The sequence below is a fragment of the Protopterus annectens genome, chromosome 1.part2 (genome assembly GCF_019279795.1).
Source record: "Protopterus annectens isolate FY-2018-M chromosome 1.part2, PAN1.0, whole genome shotgun sequence".
Lineage (NCBI taxonomy): Eukaryota > Metazoa > Chordata > Ceratodontiformes > Protopteridae > Protopterus > Protopterus annectens.
The window spans coordinates 433,026,702-433,049,915 of record NC_056727.1 but is presented as its reverse complement, the minus strand read 5'-3'; positions in this window follow the sequence as shown (position 1 = coordinate 433,049,915).

The following is a 23,214-nucleotide window of genomic DNA, read 5'->3' as shown; positions in this document are numbered from 1 at the left end:
GATTTCTTTAGGTGTAGCATGTCCAACAACTCTGGCTTTAACATAGCTTTATATGTTAGGCAGAGATCTCCTCAGAGTAGGCAATATGCTATGGAGTAAAGCTGGAGTTTGTTGAGACGGTCAGTGTAGGCCAGTAATCCTCTTTGTGAGGTACTCCTGTGGCCTTTACAGCTTCTGCAGATGTCTTGTGAGGCACATTCCAAAAGGTGCGTTGTACTGTATAATGGGTCTAATGAGTGCCGAGTAGAGGGGAGCAATGACCTCTTTTTTCCTTGATGAGAACCCTTTTGCGATGATGTGTGCCACATAGAAGGATTTCCTGACTACTGTGGCGATGTGATTATCAAAGGAGAGACTACTGTCCACCTGGATCCCAAGGTCTATTATCACACATTCAGTGTTAAGTAGACTGCAGTTTATGTGGTAGTTCATGGGTACAGAGTTTTTATCAAAGGGGATGACAATGCACTTTTTGGCATTGAGCTTGAGGCCATGCCTCTAACACCAGGCATCTGTCTCAGTGAGGCCCTTCTGTAGGATGTCCACATCATTTGGGGACTTGACTATGGCTCCTAGTTTGCAGTCATCTGTGAACTTCGTTAGCCAGAGGCCTTCTGTGTTAGTGTGTACTTCAGAGAAGTAGATACCAAACAGGAGAGGTCCCAGGACTGAACCCTGTGGTACTCCACTTGTCAGTGGTTTGAAGTCAGATTTGGAGTCTACAAATTTTACAGTGTGGGTTCTGTCAGTGAGCCAGTTGGCAACCCATCTTGTGATGTAGGGATTTATACCTAGTTTAGTGTGTTTAGCTATAAATCCAGAATAGGGGATGGTGTAGAAAGCCTTGGCGAGGTCAAGATAGGCTGTGTGAACCACCTTACCCTCATCTACGGCTTTGGTGACTGCCTCAAAGAAGTCGATCAGGTTCAGAAGGCATGATCTGCCTTTCACAAACCCGATCTGGGTAGGGTCCAGAGTTTGGAGGTTATCAATGTCTTTGTTTCTGCTCCTGGTAAAGGTAGCAGTAATGCAAAAGTTACAAATCTATAAAATAACAGAAAAAGTAAATAAAATACATTTTGAATTTTTTGTTTTTGTTTTTTTCTTATTAAGGGGTCGGCAGCTCAACATCCAGTACCACAAGTCATCCCTGACCCCCTCCTAGATCCAAGTACCACACCGAAATACAATGCAACCAACCTTATTGCCAATATTTTGCATAACAAATCAAATCCAACACTTCACATATCATGCTCCATTATCCAGTTTCTGGCAGTTGAATCCATCACTTTTCACCTGCCAATCAGCTATACCAAAGCAGGGCATGTAAATTACAATTTACATTTACAAACAATTTAAATAATCCAATTAGCAGGACAACTACCTTCCACCAATTCATAAATCAAACTACAAAGGCAATGATAAATACTACTCAATTCCTCTTCTCCATATTAACAGGAAAGAAGTGGGGAAATGAAACAACTTCTCCACAAGGATCTGTTGACCCATATACCCAACTACAAACTGACTGAATGGGATGGGTGGAAGGGCTTCACAAATTCCTGTACCAAGAGACTGGTCACCTCTTCCTTTCTTACTTAAATTATCTTAAACCTTCCTCCCCTTTCACTGATAACACATAGCCTGCCTAATTACAACTTTTTGCTTCCATCTTATTCTCCATACCTACTCTAATCTACACCCCCGTCCTTCCCATACCTAATCTAACAACTCTAACTAACTGCAAAACTAACAACTTCAACTCACTGCAAAACTCTCGATATCCTTATAGCTGCAAAAACCCGGGAAGGCATTCATGGACAAATACATCTGGCCGGGAATGCAAAACCCTTTGTCCATGAACCCCATCCAAACACAGAAAATGCACCAAAATGTAACACAGCCAACTTTATTGTCAATAATTTGCATAACACATACAAATCATTACAATATCAATATCTGTCAGACATATCCATCACTGCTCACTTTCCATGCAGCTAAACAAATGTAAGACATGTAAATTACAGCTCACCTGTAAAAATGTCACCCTAATACACCACATTCTTTCTTGACCAAATAGCTCCAAAAAGGTTCTAGATCAATTAAGCCTCACTGCTCACCTTTTTCAACAAAAGTGAAAGGTGGACATTAAAAATCTCCAGTCCAGCTTCACTCAGATGTATTCTGTTATCTTGATATCACATTGGATCCTTATAACTCAAATCCAACTGCTCAGACACCATGATGCCTAACAATGTATCCACCCTAGGAACCTTGCAGCAGCCTTTACTACTGCCATCTTAAATGCACTCTTCCATACCAGCCTGGGAATAACAGAGGACCAAATGATGACCACCTAGGAAAGCTTTGCTGCAATAATAATAAATCTCACACAAACCATAACAATAATCTGTTTTTGGAATAACTCTCAGAACATGACCTCCTAAATGCACAGTGACTATATTTATACTTCATTCCTTGAACTGCGATTTATTTGCTATGGACAACTGACACCAACGCAAACCTCTAACTCCATGCCAAAATACATCTGAGGAATTGAGGATAAGACCCAGTAACAGAAAACCAGGTCTAACAGCTCACTTTGTTGCTTAGTAAAAATATATAAATGCCCTAATATGATTACCTGTCTTTCCCTTGAAAAACAAACATAACCTAAATCAGGACCAAGACCAAGAAGCAAGTGCCTAATTGGAAGCCATCTCTCCTTAGCCTGAACAAGCAAATAAGAGCACTAGTGAAATTCTCCAAAACAAACTTTGAGTCCAAACTGGCCACATCTACTAAAGACTATCATAAGGCCTTTTTCACATGTCAACAATCTCAAGGGAAGCACTCAGATCTGCTCAGAACTAGTGGTCAAGGACACCATATACACAAATGCTGTAGATATAGCCGACCTGCTGGCAGACAGGTTCAGTGAAAACTTCACCCCTCTGTCCCCTCATCAGTAAAACAAACAGGACATCCCCAGTACCTGCCCCCCTCCCCTTATCTCTAGGGAGCAAGTCATCACTGCCCTTTCAAAGGCAAAAAATACAGTCTCCATGGGACCTGATAACATCCCAGGCTGCATCCTACATGAACTCAGGTAGGAACTTGCTGCACCAATAGTCACCCCATTGAACCAAAGGTTGAGTACCAGCTTTGTCCCAGCCGAGTGGAGGACAGCCACTATCACCCCTTTGCACAAAGGTGGAGCATCCACCAATCCAGGAAATTATAGACCCATTAGCCTAACTAGCCTGATCTGCAAGGCCATGGAGCAGATTATCATGGACCTCATTAACATAGACACTGGCAACCTCCAGACACTTAATCCCATACAGTTTGGTTCATCAAGGGGAGGTCATACCTGTAAATTTGGTTGACTTATTTGAGACAGTCAACAAGGCCAGGGATGAGAGGAAGATGGTGCACACCATCTACCTTGATCTGGCCAAAGTCTTTGATACTATTCCACACTGAAGCAAAAAAATCCAGATGACCACTACAGCTTAAAACAGGTTTATTTAGACAGGCGCTTTCACGTAGAACAAGACACGCTTTCTCAAGTCTTCAATAAAACAGTAAAAATCCCTACACATTTTATATAAAAAAGCACTATCAATTAATCAATTAAATACTTCATTAAAATAAATTCACCCTTAAAATACATCACTTAAGTCTTCAGCTAGTATTACATCTTATTTAAGTGAGCGAGCTTCTAGTTCAGGTTTAATGCAGACATAGTTGTTCAGCCCAAGGTATACATGAGCTTGTAGCTTTAATTTCCACTTTAATCCAATTCTTTCAATTAAGTTGTTTAAATTACCCACTCTCTTGTCATTATCAACATTTTGTAGGACTCTAATTCTAAGATTATGTGAAGGGAATTACACTGTATGCTTAGCTAAAGCATTTAATTTGTTCTTATTTTTTACCATCATACATATGCAGATAGATTCTGTCTCTGAGCCGTTTCTGTGTTTTCCCTATATAAAAAACATGTACATCCTGTGCACTCTGCCATGTATATTGAATTAGTTGCTCTACAACAGTTTCTGTGTTTTCCCTATATAAAAACATGTACATCCTGTGCCCTCTGCCATGTATATTAAGCTAGTTGTTCTACAAGTAGCATAGAATCTAGATGGAAATATGAAGGACAAAATAGGGTGTTTAAATTCCTGTACAGAAGAAACATATTGACACATTTTCCACTTATTGCAAAGATATGTTCCAAGTGTCAGTGGGGACACAGTATTCTTTAATCGATTGTTACAAAGTAACTGTTTTAAATTGCTCATGTTCTTATTTGCAAAACTGGGTACTCTACCTATAACACTTTCTGTTTCCTTATCAGTTATCAGGAAATGCCAGTTGTTCTTAATTATATCACAAACCTTGCTTGTATCACTAGCATACTTGTTAACAAAACGTACTTTATCATTATACTTGAGGTTCCTTTTTACAGTTGCATTCATTGCTGGCTTTACACTGATAGAATGAATTCCTTTACTGTTAGCAGCGGTTTCATTCTTTACAGTTTGAAACACAGTTTTGTCATATCCCCTCTCCAGAAATAGTTGCTCCAAATAGTTAACTTCTTTCACTTTATCAGTTTGCACATTGCATATATTGCTAGCTCTAATTAATTGCCCTTTGATAATATTTGGGAATATATGCTTAGGATGCATGCTATTATGAACTAAGAGACTATTTTTCCAACAGGCTTTTCTAAAGTGCCTGGTGTTGATTTTATGCAAACTGTCTCTATACACAGAGACGTCTAAAAAGTCTATTTCTATGAGTGAGAAGATGTTGTAAATCTCAAAAAGTCCAAGTACTTAATGAAATCCAACAACAGCAATGGCTCCTCCTCCCACACCATAAAGGTGTCATCGACAAAACGTCTCTACATCTTAATGTATTTACTGTACCCACTGTTAAATAAATACTGTTTCTCCCAATAATAAACTACCGTGTTCGCATATGAGTTTGTACAGGGGATGCCCATGGCAACCCCCCATTTTTGTAAATATATATTGTGATCATATACAAATATATTGTTAGATAATATTAAATATAATAATGTGCAGATCAACATAATTTCATTTGTATCGCTGCTCCCCATTTCTTTCAGTTCACTTCTTATTGTCTCAACCCCATACTCATTGGGTATACAAGTGAACAGACTTTGTACATCAAGGGTAACCATATAGCAACTACTTAGCCCTGGTGTTTCATTTAATCCCCTTAGATATCTCAGGAAATAGGACATATCTTTCAAAATGGTGGGAATCTGCCTTACTATAGGTCCTAATTTACTCTCTACATATATCGAAAGGGGCTCTGTGACCCAGACTCCTCTATCTACAATTGGTCTTAGTGGTGGTTTGTCCAAACATTTATGTATTTTGGGCAACCCTTTGATGTAAGGTATTCTAGGGTAATCAGCTGTGAAAAACCTAAATAACTGCTCATCTATTTGTCTGCACATTAACAAATCATATAAGCATTCATTAATATTTGTAACAATTTTCAAATGCTGAACATGTGTTATTGGGACATATGTATCTGTAACACTCAACATTTCCTTCATAAAATTAACATAATCACCCCTATTCAGAACAACAACAGCCCCTCCTTTCTCTGCAGGTCTTATACTTAGGGCTTGATTGTTCTGCAGAGAGCAAAGGGGATGTCTCTCATCTTGTGTAAGATTATAAAAAGAGCCTCTATCACTAGCATAGAAACTATTATAAATTTCATTTTCTCAAGCTCTAATAAAAGATTCTACATGGCTAGGCATGGCAGGTGTAAAAGAACTTTTTTTTTACAAAATCTAGTACTGCTCTGTCTATCATTATTTTTAAAAAACAATTTAAGTGTCACATTTCTACCAAATACTCTTAAATCAGTCAGCAATTCGCTTACTTCAGTACATGCAGAGGGTATGAAAGTCAGGCTCCTGTTTAACACAGTTTTTTCAGCTTCATTTAGACTATAGTCTGACAAATTAATTACAAGTTCATTTACTGCCTTTGTCTCCTGTTCGGAGTTGTTCTCTCTCCTGAGAACTTCCTTTTTCTTCTTCCTCAGCTCATTGAATGCTGATGTTGTCTCTGCACATTCTGTTTTGTTGGTAATGGTATAAAACTATCAAGAGTTGGTAGAATAAACTGTTTAGGTCTTGCTCCCTGTAAAACCTGATTATTAGCTTGCTGGTTAGACAAAGGAGTTATACTGGTTTCAGAGGGTGTCTGGAACACATTAATTCATTGTGAAGTGACATTCTGACAATCCTCCTGCATTTTAGTAGGCAGAACTGGTGAAGACATGTCTGTTGTGCTTGGTGTAGGTGCTCCTACATCCTCCACTCTACCATCATTATTATTAGGGCTTGCAAAATTAGAAATATTTTGTGGCCATGTAAACACATGACCAAGGCTAAAGTCTATAAAGTCTCTTTGTAGTTTACGTTTAGTTTGCCTTAGTCTATTCTCATACCGTGCAACATTAATGTACATGTTATTCAAATCACTAGTATAGGTCTCCCCTTCAAACTGCTCAACAAAATGTCACAATATTTTTGTTGTATACTAGTGCTTAGGCTCAGTTCAAACAGATCAAAATAATCTATAAGCAACTGCATGTATTTTCTGCTCAGTTCCAAGTTCAATTGCTGGCACTGCTTCAATAATTCAGGGTGGCTTTCACCATACGTAGGCATACATAAAACCCTCATACCCCTTGGAACCACATTAAAGTGAAGGCAAGTTTCCAAATGTTGTCTCTGCCAAGTAAGGCACTTATACTTAAAAATGCCATTTTCTAAATCTTTTACCTTCTGCATGAACAACTGATATCCATCTGGTCTGCTATGCTCACGAGTTCAAGGATTCCCTTCAAAACTCATGGTTAAAAGTAGATTATCTCCTCTGGTTAAAATATTCTCCCATTTAGACTGCATTTCATTCACCTTTAGAACATAGTAGCTCAATAGACGTATTGTCAGCCATGTGGCTCTGCTGGCACACAATCAGCCAAAAAGCACAAACACAAATTACCAGCAATAGTCCAAAGATCATCCAAAAACGAAAAGTCAATGAAGCAAAAAAAATCCAGATCACCACCACGGCTTAAAACAGGTTTATTTAGACAAGTGCTTTCATGTAGAACAAGCCACACTTTCTCAAGTCTTCAATAAAACAGTAAAAATCACTACATAAGCACTATCAATTAATCAGTTAAATACATCATTAAAATATATTCACCCTTAAAATACATCAATTAAGTCTTCAGGTAGTATTACATCTTATTTAAGTGAGTGAGCTTCTAATTCAGGTTTAATGCAGACATAGTTGTTCAGCCCAGGATATACATGAGCTTGCAGCTTTAATATCCACTTTAATTCAATTCTTTCAATTAAGTTGTTTAAATTACCCCCTCTCTTGTCATTATTAACATTTTGTAGGACTCTAAACCTAGGATTTCTGTCCCAGACACTCCCCCTTTTGTGGAATAGACTCCCTCTCCACATCAAGCAGAGTACATTAACCCTTTTTAAGCGCAACCTGGATGACTGGATGGATAACAGAAAATACACCCCTAGGATTCCACCTGTATCCCTGCTGAACAGTGTTATAGGGTTCTGACTTTTTGGAATATGAGCTAAATTCTTGGCTAGACTTGTAAGGGACTCAGGGTCAATAGCCTAGTAACTTCCTATGATCCTATGATGATCCTTTGATCCTATAATCACTTAACAATCATAACAATTGTTATCTTAAATAACCTCTAAAAGAAGCAGTGTCCCACCTACTCAGCTTCTGAATAATGTCAGTTGATCTTTCTTCATAAGCTAAGCCACACATACTACTAGTTTGAAAAAAAATAAGATGAATGCCTCTCATCAACAATGGTTTCTTCAAAATCACATCAAACTGCCTAGCTTCAATTAGTACTCCAGATATAAATCTAAAAACTAGCAAGTGTTACCCCAGCTGAAAGTGTCTTCCATGCCATTCCTTTTCTTACAGGACAAAACAAAAAAACTTCTCCTCACTCCTGTATAACACCACTTGCTGTCTTCTGCCTCTGATCCAGCTTAGAACAAATCAACCAAATTAAAACTTCTTCCTGTGTTATATAGATGTTCAACCACTTCAAACCACCTAACAGTTCACTAATATGAAATGCTCCCTCATAAAGGAAAACCAACAAAGTTGCCCACAAAATATTAACTTCCCACACCAAGGAGACCACATACAAACAACATCCTTTGCAATTGCCTCCTTATCAGGAGGAACATGCCTCATGACAGGCCCCTAAACATTTCCCAAACTTTCAACACCCTTAAAATAAATTAATGCTTCAACCAATCTATACAACCTGGAAACTTTACAGCTGAACCTAAAGTCTGTAAATGAACCCATGTCGTTCCAAACTACTGTCTAGGAATAACATATACAGCCAATAAACCAAATGACCAATCCCTTTCCTTCCCAAGTAACTTATCAACAAAGGCAACAAATACCACCAAACAGAACTGTTGTCTTCTCTAATAGAAGCCACACAGAACTGCTGCAAAAACCATTCTGCTACAGCTTGCCAAATCACCATACCCCTTATGAAATTGTTGCTGGCCGCAACTCTGCTTCTGGAATGATAAGCTCAAAACCTGCAAAACCAAAACTGATTTAAGCTATCACTCAAAATATTTAACCTACCAGGTATATATTTAGCAGCCAAGGACAGGGACAGACTACTCTTAAGTTAGTACGATATCAATTTCCTTAAAAATACTTCCACCATGACTAATCTAGCATATTTCTTGGCCAAAACCTGTAACACAACTATATTTTCTGAATGAACCCTACCTTCTTATTCACCAGCTCATCCTGTCATACCAAGGGTGCCATAAAATTGGGATGAGCTCTAAAAAAGTAATATCTTTCCTTATGTTTTCCTGCCCAGTGTTATGGCCAAGTCACCATAATCCATTTTCCTTTAAAGAACCAAGATTGTCCACCACATCAGTGTAAAACTGAAAAGCATCTTATGAGATCCACTCTTCTTACCACATGGTAACTGCAATGTACTGATCCAGTAACTCATACCAGATTTTCAAGTCACCCTTAACAATCTTTGTAACCCTCACTCTGTGGTGTTAATGACCTATTAAATGCCCTGCCTGGCACTATAGCCCTACAAACAAAGTTAATCAGAAGAAGTAGTGCCATTGACTCCTTCTCCCTGATTTTACCAGCACATAACTACATCTCAATTGTTCCTTTCAGTTTTTCCAACTTGTCCTGTGGTAGTCAAAAAAAAAAATCCCCATGTGACATTAACCAGTAAATCCAAAAAAGTAAGTGCATTAGCCAGGCTGTCCTGTTATCAGCAATCAAAGTCTTTCTCGTCCCTTTTTACAATGCTAGACATCCCCTCAAACCTGTCTAGACACATTCTTTTCCCTCACTTACCAAAAGAAAATCTTAAAAATAATGGACCACTCTCTGTTTTTGGTTGTCCAATTCCCACACCAACTGCAGAGCCAAATTAAAGTTCTCAGAAGTAGTACAGGCTACTGCACAGCCCATGAGCAACAGTTTGACAAAATAAAATTGGCCATCCATCCATACTTCCGGCTTGGGTTAATCTTCCTCTGTTACCAGAAGCAAGTGAAAAGCTGACAGTGTTAAGCTTCACTCACCAGGGATGCACAGATGAGTGGATGGCTATTACTGCATCATCCAGCAATGCATGCAGATACCGCAGCACTTTCTTATCAGTATAACCATTGGCAGAGTCCCCTTCTGGGTATGATAGATGATGAGTCAAATGAAACTCATCTGGTTTCTTCTTTGGGACCAGCCCCAAAGTTGATACCCAAAATAAGGGAAAAAGGCTTTTTTTCCAAGGGGTCCAAAACTCTCACAGTTTAGACCTCTTTATTCAACAATGGCTATACTCCTGTTTCCTGTCCTTTTACTGAGTGCAAATTATTAGCTCTCTTTTCCATACTCTCTACAATGATTGAATAGAAAACCCTGCACTAAAACTTACCTTGTCTGGGTAACACGCTAAAAAAACCTTCGTGCCTCCATATTAATATGAATATGAGCTGGCAGGGCTGCTAGCCCCTCCTCAAAAGGGCAACAGACCCCTAAAGGGTTCTGAAATTATCCCTACTTCTCAGACGTTCCTGACTATTGCCACTTCTCTCTGCCCATCTAACAAAGTCAGCTGGCTTCTGCCTGATAGGTCACCTACTTCTGTGCTAGCAACAACTGTGCCGGCACCTCTGAAATGGACAAATACACATAAACCTACACATTGGACAAGAGCACTATCCTAGATTATATACCCAACATGCTTTGGCCTTGCCCCTATCCCACCTTGCCACACCATAGGTGAAAATTCTGCTTTGTCTATCATGGTGGTCAATCATCTATTCATGTTTGTACACTCCCACTTTAGAGTCTTATCACCTTATTCAGTTTCCTAAACTGTTGATCATACCAGAGCCAAATGCTGTCCTCCCCCAAGTCTTTTTGTTTCCCTTATTGTCACAAAATATACCAATAAAGGAAGAGTTTGTTCTTGCTCCTTTTCTGGTACCACTGCCATCAAGTTAGCAAAGCTTAGACCCAATTTTCCTAGGTCCTGGCCCAGAACATTGGTGGAAATCTCTTTCCTAAGGTGGCTAATGCTGCAGTCAAATCCTTTGACCCTAGAATTGCACCTCTGCTATTCTTTGAGGTCCTTAGATTCATAGATTGGTACTAGATAACTACCCTGAAGACCATTTAAAGCCTAGTCAATAACACAAGGGCAGAATCAAACCCTGTACCATGTATCTATGAAATGAAGACCTTAACCATTATGCCAATCCCAAAATCCCCTTCAACGTTTAGCAATTTAAACACCTCTACATATTCTCACCTACACGTTTTCCTTTAGATTTTTTTTTTAACATTGTTATTGTAATTTCTTATTGCAATAATTCTGTATTAACTGCACTCCCTGGGGAATGCAACAACCAATGGTCACTTCACCATGCTCTACTCACCCACCGGTCAGATATAGCCCTGTAATTACTAACCTCAGTGTGATCCCTAGCAGTGATTATCGGCTGTTTGCCCTCAACCTTTCATCCTCTTCCCCATCCCATTCCAGTATCGGCATATTATTTGACCCTGTTTTTTTTTTTTTTTTTTGATTTTCTCTCCCTGCTGTGTCTGTATATATATATATATATATATATATATATATATATATATATATATATATATATATGTCTATTTTTGCTATTACTGCTATTATTAATGATCCCTCCCAGGACCTTGTACCACCAGGCTCCCAACAAGTTATCATCAATGTCAATGTCCTTAGGCCTTCTGACAGTCCAAATCATTGAGGATGGAAGTCACTAAGTATTAATACACTTTTGATTTTCAGATCTCCTATCCTTCAGAAAATGCATGCCAATGCAAAACATGTTATTCTAGCAACTTTATAAAGTTCCCAAAAGCGATATTTAACCTCTGAGCCTAATTTTGGACTTTGTTCCCCCATTAGGTTTAGCTTCATCCAGAATTCTGCACTATGCAGTTGATAGGTATGTCTTCCTTTCAGACTGACCTGCCACATGCAGCCCAAGGTTAAATGTCAAAATGGCATGTGGCACGCTATACATCAAGTTATCTTGTGATCTGTAACAATATTGGGAAATTGGCACCTTGGCCTTCTGACATCTATTTACACTTGCTATACCTTTGCTCCCCCATTCATCCTTCTTCTTTATCTGTTTTCTTTTTTTACTCCTTTCACTCTGTGCCAGCTGCCCCCTTCATTATGTCATCAATGTCAACTGTTGGAGGTCTTCCTGCACTCCCCCTCATGGCAAGCTAAATGGAATAGGGATCTGATTTTAATTAAACATTGGCCAGACACTTACAGCCAGCCAAATTTGTATTGACTGGCATTTCAGGAAACTGAGGACATAGCCCACTTCTACCCAACTAGCATATACACAAGAAACAAAGCCTCAGACTGCAGAACCACACTACTTTGACAAACTAACCTGTCTCAACAGGAGGCCTGGCCACAGAATCCCTGCAGCACTCAGTAGGGAACTAACTGAAGTGCAAACAGGCAGCCAAACCTGTCTGTCATAAAGTTAAGTGCCTACTTCTTTGTGAGTATGTGTGTGTGTGTGTGTGTGTGTGTGTGTGTGTGTGTGTGTGTGTGTGGGGGGGGGTATGCACATGTGTGTTTATTTAATTTATCGTAAAGTAAGGGGAAGGTACTGCTATCCTCAACAGGCATCTCGCTCCTCACCTTGCTCCTGGGAGAAAAAATCTTCACCTTTGCATTGACACCTTTCCATAGCTAACAACAGCCCCCTGACTGATACTGGACACACTGATATGTTCCCCAGCCATTCCTCTGTTGCCAGATGGTCACTAACTATACAGCCACTTACAAAAAAAAAAAACATCCACACCATAACTTAGCAGGTCAATATTAAAAGAACGAAACAACATAAGAGCGAATGCTCTTACATCAACATGTAAAACCTGAAAGCACAATACAGCAAAGTTACGGAACAGTGATTTTTTTTTCCCAGGGAAAAAAATCGCTGCGCCAAAAAAAAAAAAAAAAAAAATGACAGACAAAATAAAGTGGGGGGTTTCGCCCACCACACACCCGGCCCTCGACTTAAATATACCAACTCCGAGATCACACCACAGTGGAGTAAACGGCAATGTCCCGAGAACAGCCCAGCGATTTTTTTTCCCTGGAAAAAAAATCGTTGTTCTGTTACTTCGTTGTTTTGTTCTTTCAGGTTTTGCATGTCGATGAAAGAGCGTTCGCTCTTTTTTTTGTTTCATTCTTTGAATCTAGACACAACTTAGCTACCTGTTCCATTAACTAAGTAAAGCTCCTGTTTAGTTTACAACACTAGCCAATCCCCAGTACCTGACTCCACTGCTGGTCACTTGAGTGCTGGCCTGTTGCATGGTAATAGCTTCCTTCACTATTGCCTGCACCAAGAGACCGACTACCATTTCCTCCTTTACTTAAATATCCTCATCCCTCCATTTTCAGTTATTACATGCATTCTGCCTAATTACAGTTTTCTACTCCCATCTTACTCACTACACAGGCTGTAGTCTCCATCCCCTCCATACCCCCTCACATACCTAAAAACCATCTCTAACTAACTAAAAAACACCCACCATTCTTATATCTATAGAATCCGAAGCAGACATTCATGCTCAAAATCGTCTGCAAACATAGGGAAAAAAACATGATTTTTTTTTAAATATTCCTAGTTATACATTATAACCAACATCTTCAGAGGAAACAAAGCCATTAAGCTATGTGTGTGCTGATGTAAATTAAGAAACCGGACCGTACAAGATCAAAAGTGTTTTACTTTGGTAATTATAGCAAATACAGACATAAGTACAGCACAAAAGATGAGCTTACCAAATTATGGCTGTCAAACTAATTGTTGCAAGTAGCATTTGGAAGACTGGCTCCTCTGATTTGTATCCATTATTTTGCTAGATGTTATGTTGAACTACACAAACCTGAAAATGAAACACTGCATGATTTTGTATGGAATGTTAGTGTCATTCAGTAGCAAATTTAAAAGAGTATTGGAGGCGGAAAGTTTGAATTTGGAGAATAATTAGTCTGGTATTAAATAAAGATTCCTGTGTGGTGGATGTTACAAATGAGCAGCATTTAGTTGTCTGCATGGAAAAAAGAAGTAAGTGAGTCTGTTGAAGTGGTGCAGATAACAGAAATGAAGTCAGGAGGCATGCAGATGATGCTCTGTTAAAAATAATCAAGCAGAATGATCCAGGTGACAGTTCTATTTCATGGAGTGGGATGGCAGATAACGTTTTCGGAAGTGCTGAGGATAGTAATATGGAAAAGGACCCAGGTGATATGGCAGCAGAGAATGCAACAGGTAAAACTCATGCAGCAATGACAGAAAGTAAAAGAGGAAAACAGTGACAAACCTAGAAGGTGTCTGGCTTTGTGACAGCAGATAATGCAGTAACTAAAACATATACAGCAGTGACACCAGACAAAAAAGGAGACTAGCCCCAAACTGAAAGTAAAACTAGTTTTAAAAAGAAGAGAAGAACAACTTGTTTAACTCCTCCCATAATCCTTTGCGCATTACAATGTCTTCCAGCTAGAAGAGCCACCATTTTGATTTTATAGCTTTTTTTTTCGGCCCCTCCATGGTGCCCTACAGTAGTGTACATTCTTAAAAATAAATCAAAAGTTGACTTGTGGCATAAAACTCCAATGCTGATGGTTTTTTTCTCATGTTAAAGGCTTATAAACTGTAGAAAAGTTCAGCCAAGACTGTAGGAGTCTATTTAACGTATAGTCTATTCCAAGGTATTTTTAAAGTGCATATTTTCAACTTTAAAATCTCTTTTAAGTATCTAACACTGAATATAGACAGATACTGATTTTTTTTAACATTACTTTCGTTGACCAACTTAACACCACCACTTAAAAAAAACACCTAAAAATTTCTCAGGGAGAAACTTTCTAGGGATGGCGGCCTAATGGTTAAGGCATTTTCCTTACAAACACAAAGTACAAGGTTTGAGTCTCACAAGGGATAACTGGCTTGGCTTAAAATGGCTTGCAAGGGCAGTTAGCTTAGTACTAATCTATGAACCTATGTCACAAACACATATCCAGTCTCATTAACTTCCCAATAAACACAGATAACAAACTCATAATATGTGGTGACATACATCCCAACCTGGGTCCTAATTCCTCTCCTCCATGAAATACAAAATATATTTAACCTCCCTAGCAAAGAAAGTGACTTGCTATTTCTAAACTTTAATCTCAGGGGTATTGTAAACAAGGTTCATGAGCTTCATGCTTCCCTCTCCCTGTACTCCCCAGAGATAGCCATTTTAACCGAGACTAGGCTGAAGCCCCATATTACAGATAATGAAATTATTCCCCAGGATATAACATAATATGGACAGATAGAAAGGTAAAAAGAGGAGGTGGGCTAGCCACTCTGAGCAAAAATAACATCAATGTACAGCAATTGAATATCAAAATAACTACACCCATGGATACTGAGATACTACCTACCAAGCTACAAACTAACCCCAATAAGTATATAGCCATTACAGCCATATATATTCCACCCAGCAATAATGTATCAACTATTGAACAGATACTGCAAGGCACTTCAAATGACATTAGTTATGAAACCGTCATCATGAGCAACTTCAACAATGACTGGTCAACCTATAACTCACAAAATCCCAGCAAGCATATCAGTCTCTATGGCTTTACCCAAATCATCCGAAGTCCTATCAGAATTGATAAAACCTCAAATAAGCATTATATTCTGGACTGGTCCCTAACAAACCTTCCCTCTATCAAAATGTAGGCTGTCTACCAGACAGTCTCAGTGATCACTTCCCTAGACAAAATATCAACCCTATTAAAAATACTAACTTCCGTCAAATCCAAAATAAGAAAAAATTTAACCCCCAAGAACGAATAAACACTATAAAAAAATATAAAAGTAAAGTGAATGTAACGAAGCAAAAGCAAGTATTCCACGTTTGTAAAAATAAAAGTCAAGTAGATCTACATACAGAAAACCCAGGAATATTTATTGTGACACAGATAAACGCTTTCGCAAGTAGCTTCATCAGATCTCTCATAGCATCTAAACTGACATTGTCTTTATATACACATATTTATCTAAGCAAACAATTAAGTTCAATTAAAATCAAAATCAATTAAAACATTCTTCATTTAAAGGTATATGAAACATATAATTCCATCTAAACTCTGAATACAATCTATCTATGAATGCAGAATAAATAGAAGTATAACAGACCCTATAAAAACACATAAATATATAAAAGGTGCATAAATCCATATGTATATAAAAAATATATATATAAACATATAAAAATATATAGAAATTTATATATATAAAAAACACATATAAATATGCATAAAAATGTATATGTATGTGTGTATAAAAATATGTAAATATATATAACATATATGTGGACATATGTAAAAAATACTATTATGATGAGCATATAAATGTATAGAGATATTTATATATATGTGTGCAATAAATGTAATAAATACCTAATAGCTATGCCAATATGTTCCTAGCACATTGGGAAAAGGAAGTATTGTTTGAACAATAACTTTTTAAGGAACATGTTACATTCTACAGACGTTTTGTTGATGATGTCTTTGTTTTGTGGGAAGGAACAATTAATCAACTTGAATCAATGCATTTGATTATGAATAATCTAATCCCATGTCTAAAATTCACAATGCAATTTTCAGTAGACAGGATTGATTTCTTGGATATATATGTTGAGAAACTACAAGGTAATCTCATTAACACTGGAGTGTATCGTAAAGCTTGTCACTGCAACTCATTACTATCTAGATCTAGTATGCACCCACCTTATGTTTTTAAGAACATTATTAGGGGACAAGCTATTAGAGCTTCAAGGTTGAACTTTACAGAAAGTGGTTTCAACTCAGAATTAATTGACTTGAGACAGAGATTATTAGATAGAGGCTATGATACTGCAGAGATTGTTCCCCAGTTAGACATAGCAAATAGTCTAAGATCCACACAAGCTATGCCTTGTTTTGGATCTAGTTATATAGAACATTCTAAACCGTATATTAATAAACAGAAACGTGAAATTCTCTACTTCTTTTTTTACGGATAACAGTGACATTAAATCAATTTTATATAAATATTGGGATATTTTACAGGTAAATGATGAAATAAAACAGGTAGTAGGAGAGATACCAAGTTTTCTTTTTAGGAATAAACATAACTTAAAAAGAATACTGTGCTATCAGAAAGCTGATAAATATCAGAGAAATATTGGATGTACTAAACCTTGTGGTAATTGCAATTGTTGCTGTTTTATTGATAGCAGCACAGAATTTAGGTATCCTGATTTACTAAAGACTTTTAATATTAATGCTGAAGCAAATTGTATGACACCTCATGTCATATATTTAGCTGTTTGTAAAATATGTTCATCATTTTATGTCGGGAAGACGAATTGCCCATTTAGAGACAGAATGAGAGAGCACCTGTATCATATCAGAAAGGGCTCCAAAATGCATTAGCAAAGCACATAGCATTATACAATACAGAACATACATTCTCCTTTAGAGTACTACAAATTGTCACTCCTAATACTAGAGGTGGAGATGTTGTAACATATACAGAGAGTAAGGAAACAGAGTGGATTATATTACTGAAATCAGACAGAGGACGAGGCCTGAATGAAAGGGCCTCAATTAAACCTAAACTTAGACAACGTAGAAATGCTAGGTGATTTTCCACCATTATACACATATATTTTTATTAGGTATTTATTACATTTATTGCACACATATATATAAATATCTCTATACATTTATATGCTCATTATAATAGTATTTTTTACATATGTCCACATATATATTATATATATTTACATATTTTTATACACACATACATATACATTTTTTTGCATATTTATATGTGTTTTTTATATATATATATATATATATTTCTATCTATTTTTATATGTTTATATATATATTTTTTATATACATATGGATTTATGCACCTTTTATATATTTATGTGTTTTTATAAGGTCTGTTATACTTCTATTTATTCTGCATTCATAGATAGATTGTATTCAGAGTTTAGATGGCATTATATGTTTCATATACCTTTAAATGAAGAATGTTTTAATTGATTTTGATTTTAATTGAACTTAATTGTTTGCTTAGATAAATATGTGTATATAAAGACAATGTCAGTTTAGATGCTATGAGAGATCTGATGAAGCTACTTGCGAAAGCGCTTATCTGTGTCACAATAAGTATTCCTGGGTTTTCTGTATGTAGATCTACTTGACTTTTATTTTTACAAACGTGGAATACTTGCTTTTGCTTCGTTCCGTTCACTTTACTTTTACATTTGTTATTATATTTCACGGTAACGAGCATATTCCAGGTCAGCAGCAGTTCATTTGGATTGTTTTTTACTATAAAAAAATATAATTGGACTCCACTCAAGATGTTTACCCTAGATACTGCTGTAAAACAATTCAGTAGTGTTTTCCGTAACATACATAATTGCATGGCACTCCCCAGAATAGTTCAAACTAAGGCTAATTATACTCCATGACTGACCAAAGGAACAAAAAGCCTCCTAAAATGTAGAGACAAGACATGGGCCTTATGGCACATTAACAAAATTGAACCCAACTGTTTAGCATATCAACAAATTAGGAATAAGGCCAAATGCCAAATCAAACTAGATAAACAAAATTATTGCCCTAATATTCAACAAAAACATCAATGAAATCCATAAAAATGTTGGTCTACAATCAAACAAATTCTCCACCCTAAACACAACACTACCACCTCTCCCAATATAATGAATAGTTCAGACACCATAGCTGAAAACTTTAATAAATACTTCAACGAAAGTATTCTATCACTAACCAAAATTAATTAATGTTCTCAACAGTTTCTATCCATACCACTCAATAATAGCAATAACACTTTCACATTCCAACCCATCCCTACCAAATCCATAGAAAAACTTAGAAGAAAACTAAAGCTTACCACTACTGCTGCTGATAACCTTCCAACTGAATTTCTAAAAATAGCAGCAGAAGGAATATTCAACCCCATATCAATACTGATTAATAGGTCTATTGCAGAGCAATATGTCCTCTTAATCTGGTAAATCTCACACATAATCCCTCTCCACAAAGGCAGAGAGTACACTGAACTCATAAATTATCGACCCATCGCCATCCTATCCCCTCCATCAAATCAATTAAAAAGATGCATTCACTTTAAACTCCTCCATTACCTTACGAACAATAGCCTGCTATCCAAATCCCAGCATGGCTTCAGACGCTATTATAGTATCACTACTGCACTTCTTAGCTTTACCAATACCATAAACCATTAGAAAAATTAAGGAAAAATAGTGTCATAAGTATTCATCGATATGTCCAAAGCCTTCAACAGACTCTCCCATACCAAGTTATTATCCATACTCACCAACCTTAATCTTAGCCCCTCCACTCTCTCCTAGTTCCAAAACTACCTGACTGACTGCCAGCAAGTAGTAAAGTGGCTACATGACTTTTACTCCCTACACCCAGTCACACTTGATATCCCACAATGCTCCATTCTCGGACTTCTTCTGTTCAGCATCTTTACTAATGACCTCAGTACTGTCTACCCACCTAGCTTCAACTATTCAATATGCTGATGACTCCTACCACCCAACAACTACAAGACATAACTCAAAAATCCTTCACTGAAATTGAATCATGGCTGGCTAGCTCATAACTCATTCTTAATCCCAACAAAACCAAGCTTGTGATCTTTCATCCCACCAGAACTCCCCCTCCCACACTCTATATCACTGCCTCAGACAATACAATAATAACTCAAGAATTGCAAACAAAACTACTAGGAGTTCAAATTGACAATAAACCAAGATTTGATCTACATATTGCACAAACAGTTAAGAAAGTACATAAAAAGATAGGAAATCTATACAGAAATAACATTTTCTAACAGACAATTCCAGACTAGCCATAGCCAGAGGACATCCCTTATCAACTCTCCTCAATGCCTCTCCCATCCTTACCAACCTGAAAAAGACAGACCTAGACAAACTAGAAACATGTTATAATAAAATAGCAAATTTCGCCACAAACTCTTCACATAGGACATACCACAGCCTCCCCCCTAAGAAAACTATCATGGCTAGAACTCCCACATCTGCTGACATACAACCAGTTAGCCATGGCTCATAAACTAGTCAGTCACCCAGATAAAATCCCTGCTCTCCTAAATACAATTCAACCTTATTCCAACAAAAGTGTGCTTCGATCAGCAAATATATCATTATTACAAGTTACCAAATCCAACAACAATGCTGGGGACTCAGTATATTCAATTTATGTTGCAAACATCTGGAATACACTTCCTCACTCTATTAGAACCACTAGCAACCTAACTCAATTTAAAAATCAACTCAAGTATTATTTATCAGACTCCTGGCTTTGCTTGTGTGATACGCCAGGCTAAGAAAGAATAGCTATTGATCCCACTCCCCCTCCTCAAAGCAACTATAATACATTTATCCCACTACATCATTTGTTCATCCTGCTTACCATCCTTCTCTCCCTGATCTCTAAATAACCATTTTTTATCAAAGCTGCCCTCCTCCCCATATCACTCATTCTGTCTCACATTCCCTTTCTCCCATCTAACTGTCTCACCTCTAGTCTACTACAACCTTACCCCCCTCAACTCTAACTTAATTAACATAAAATGTGTGTAGTGTAACTCCTGTCTTTTATTGTAAATAAGCATTTAAAACTAATAGTCAACATTCTACAGCAATGTATATGTATATGTATGTGTATGTGTATGTGTATATGTATATGTATATGTATATGTATATGTATATGTATATGTATACGTATATGTATATGTATATGTATATGTATATGTATGTGTATGTGTATATGTATATGTATATGTATGTGTATGTGTATATGTATATGTATGTGTGTATGTTTATGTATATGTATGTGTATGTGTATATGTATCTGTATATGAATATGTATGTGTATGCGTATATGTATATGTGTGTGTATATGTATGTGTATGTGTATATTTATATGTATGTGTCGGTGTATGTGTATGTGTATATGTATATGCATATGTATATGTATATGTATGTGTATATGTATATGTATATGTGTGAGTATGTGTATATCAGGTGTAGCTACAAGTTGCCCTGAACAACCCCATATAAAAGTCAACCAACTTATATCCAGTTATTATTCTATACAAGTGCATGGATCATGCTATCCCTAACAGAACCAAGATGCTATCCTCCTAAAAAAGGAAGCCAATCTGGTGGACTTCTGCCATAAACAAACTCTACAACAGAAGAAAGAAACTGTTGCAAAAAAGAGTAAAATCTCATGATTGGAGGAACTCCCTGGTCAGCCTCAGTAAGAAGCTGATATCCCTCATAAAATCCTCCAAAGCTAGTTACGAAAACAAAATCGCCACTGATTCTAAAGACAACCACAAAGCATTCTATAGCTGTATCAGGAATCTCAATGGCAACACTCAGATCTGCTCTGAGTTACAGCACAATGGCACTAAATATATAGAACCAACTGATACTGCCAACATCCTGGCAGATAAGTTCAGTGCTAACTTTACCCTCCTCTCACCCCCTAAAGGGCCCATCTCTATACCTGAAGAATACAAAGTTCCTGTAATCACGGGTGCACTGGTAAAAACCTCACACTTCAAAGCCAAGAACACAGCATCCATGGGACCTGACAATATCCCAAGCTGCATTCTACATGAACTACAGAATGAACTGGCACCCCACCTAAGTACCATGTTCAATCATAGCCTCACCTCAGGCTTGGTGCCCATTGAATGGCGCACTGCAACAGTTATCCCACTCCACAAAGGGGGAGCCATGATAGACCGCAGGAACTACCACCCCATTAGCCTGATGAGCCTGGTCTACAAGGCCATGGAACGTATCATCATGGAACTCATAAACAAAGACATTGATAATCTCCAAACTCTGTACCCCACACAGTTTGGGTTCGTAAAAGGCAGATCATGTCTCCTAAACCTGAAAGACTTCTTTGAAGCAGTCACCAAAGGCATAGATGAGGGTAAGATGGTTCACACAGCCTATCTAGATCTCGCCAAGGCTTTTGACACCATCCCCCACTCTGGAATTATAGATAAACTCACTAGACTAGTTATAAATCCCTATGTCACAAGATAGGTTGCCATCTGGCTTACTGACAAAACCTACACTGTGAAAGTTGTAGTCTCCAAATCCGACTTCAGACCAGTGAAAAGTGGAGTACCACAGGGTTCAGTCCTGGGTCCTCTCCTGTTTGGTATCTACTTCTCTGAAGTACAGGCTAACACAGAAGGTCTTTGGCTAACTAAGTTCGCAGATGACTGCAAGCTAGGAGCCATAATCAAAACTCCTAACAATGTGGACATCCTACAAAAGGGCCTCACTGAGACAGATGCCTGGTGTCAAAGCCATGGCCTCAAGCTCAATGCCAAAAAGTGCATTGTCATCCCCTTTTGGTAAAAACTCTGTACCCATGAACTGCCACAAACGCGGTAGCCTACTTAACAATGAAAGTGTGATAAGAGACCTTGGGACACAGGTGGACAGTAGTCTCTCCTTTGATAATCACATTGCCTCAGTGGTCAGAAAATCCTTCTACGTGGCACACCTCATCACAAAAGGTTTCTCATCCAGAAAAAAGAGGTCATTGTTCCCCTCTACTCATCACTCATTAGACCCATTATAGAGTACAACACCCTTTTGGTATGTACCTCACAAGACATCTACAACAACTGGAAAGGTCACAGAAATACCTCACAAAGAGAATTACCAGCCTCAAACAGATGCCCTACACTGACCGTCTCAAAAAACTCCAGCTTTACTCCATCACATATTGTCTACTCAGAGGCGATCTCTGCCTAACATACAAATCTATGTCAAACACAGAGCTGTTGGACATGCTCCACTTAAAGAAATCCCAATCCCTCCAAACTACATGCTCTAGGGACCTAAACCTTGTCACCACAGTAAATAGAACATGCTGGAGGGATAGATTCCTGTCCCAGAGACTTCCCATACTCTGGAACAGACTACCTATCTATGTCAAACAGAGATCCTCATAAGCACTCTTCAAGAAAAATCTTGATGATTGGATGGGAAATAGGAAATTCACCATGGGGATCACTTCTGTGGCTCTGCTTGACAGGAGCACAGGAAAATTATTTTCTTGGGTGGCGAAAGCCAGGGTACCTTTTTGGCTAGGCTTATATAGGCCCTAGGGCCAATAGCCTAGTACCTACCTATGAACCTATGAACCTACAGAAGTTTTTATAAGTGATATAATTTCTGCCATCTATGTTTTTTACCATTGCATAAAATATTCTCACTATATGTATTTACTTATGTAATTGTTGCTGTGCTGGAGCTTTTCTCCCTGGGCATCAGCTGAAAATGGGACTTTCCCAGTAAACAAATGTAGAAT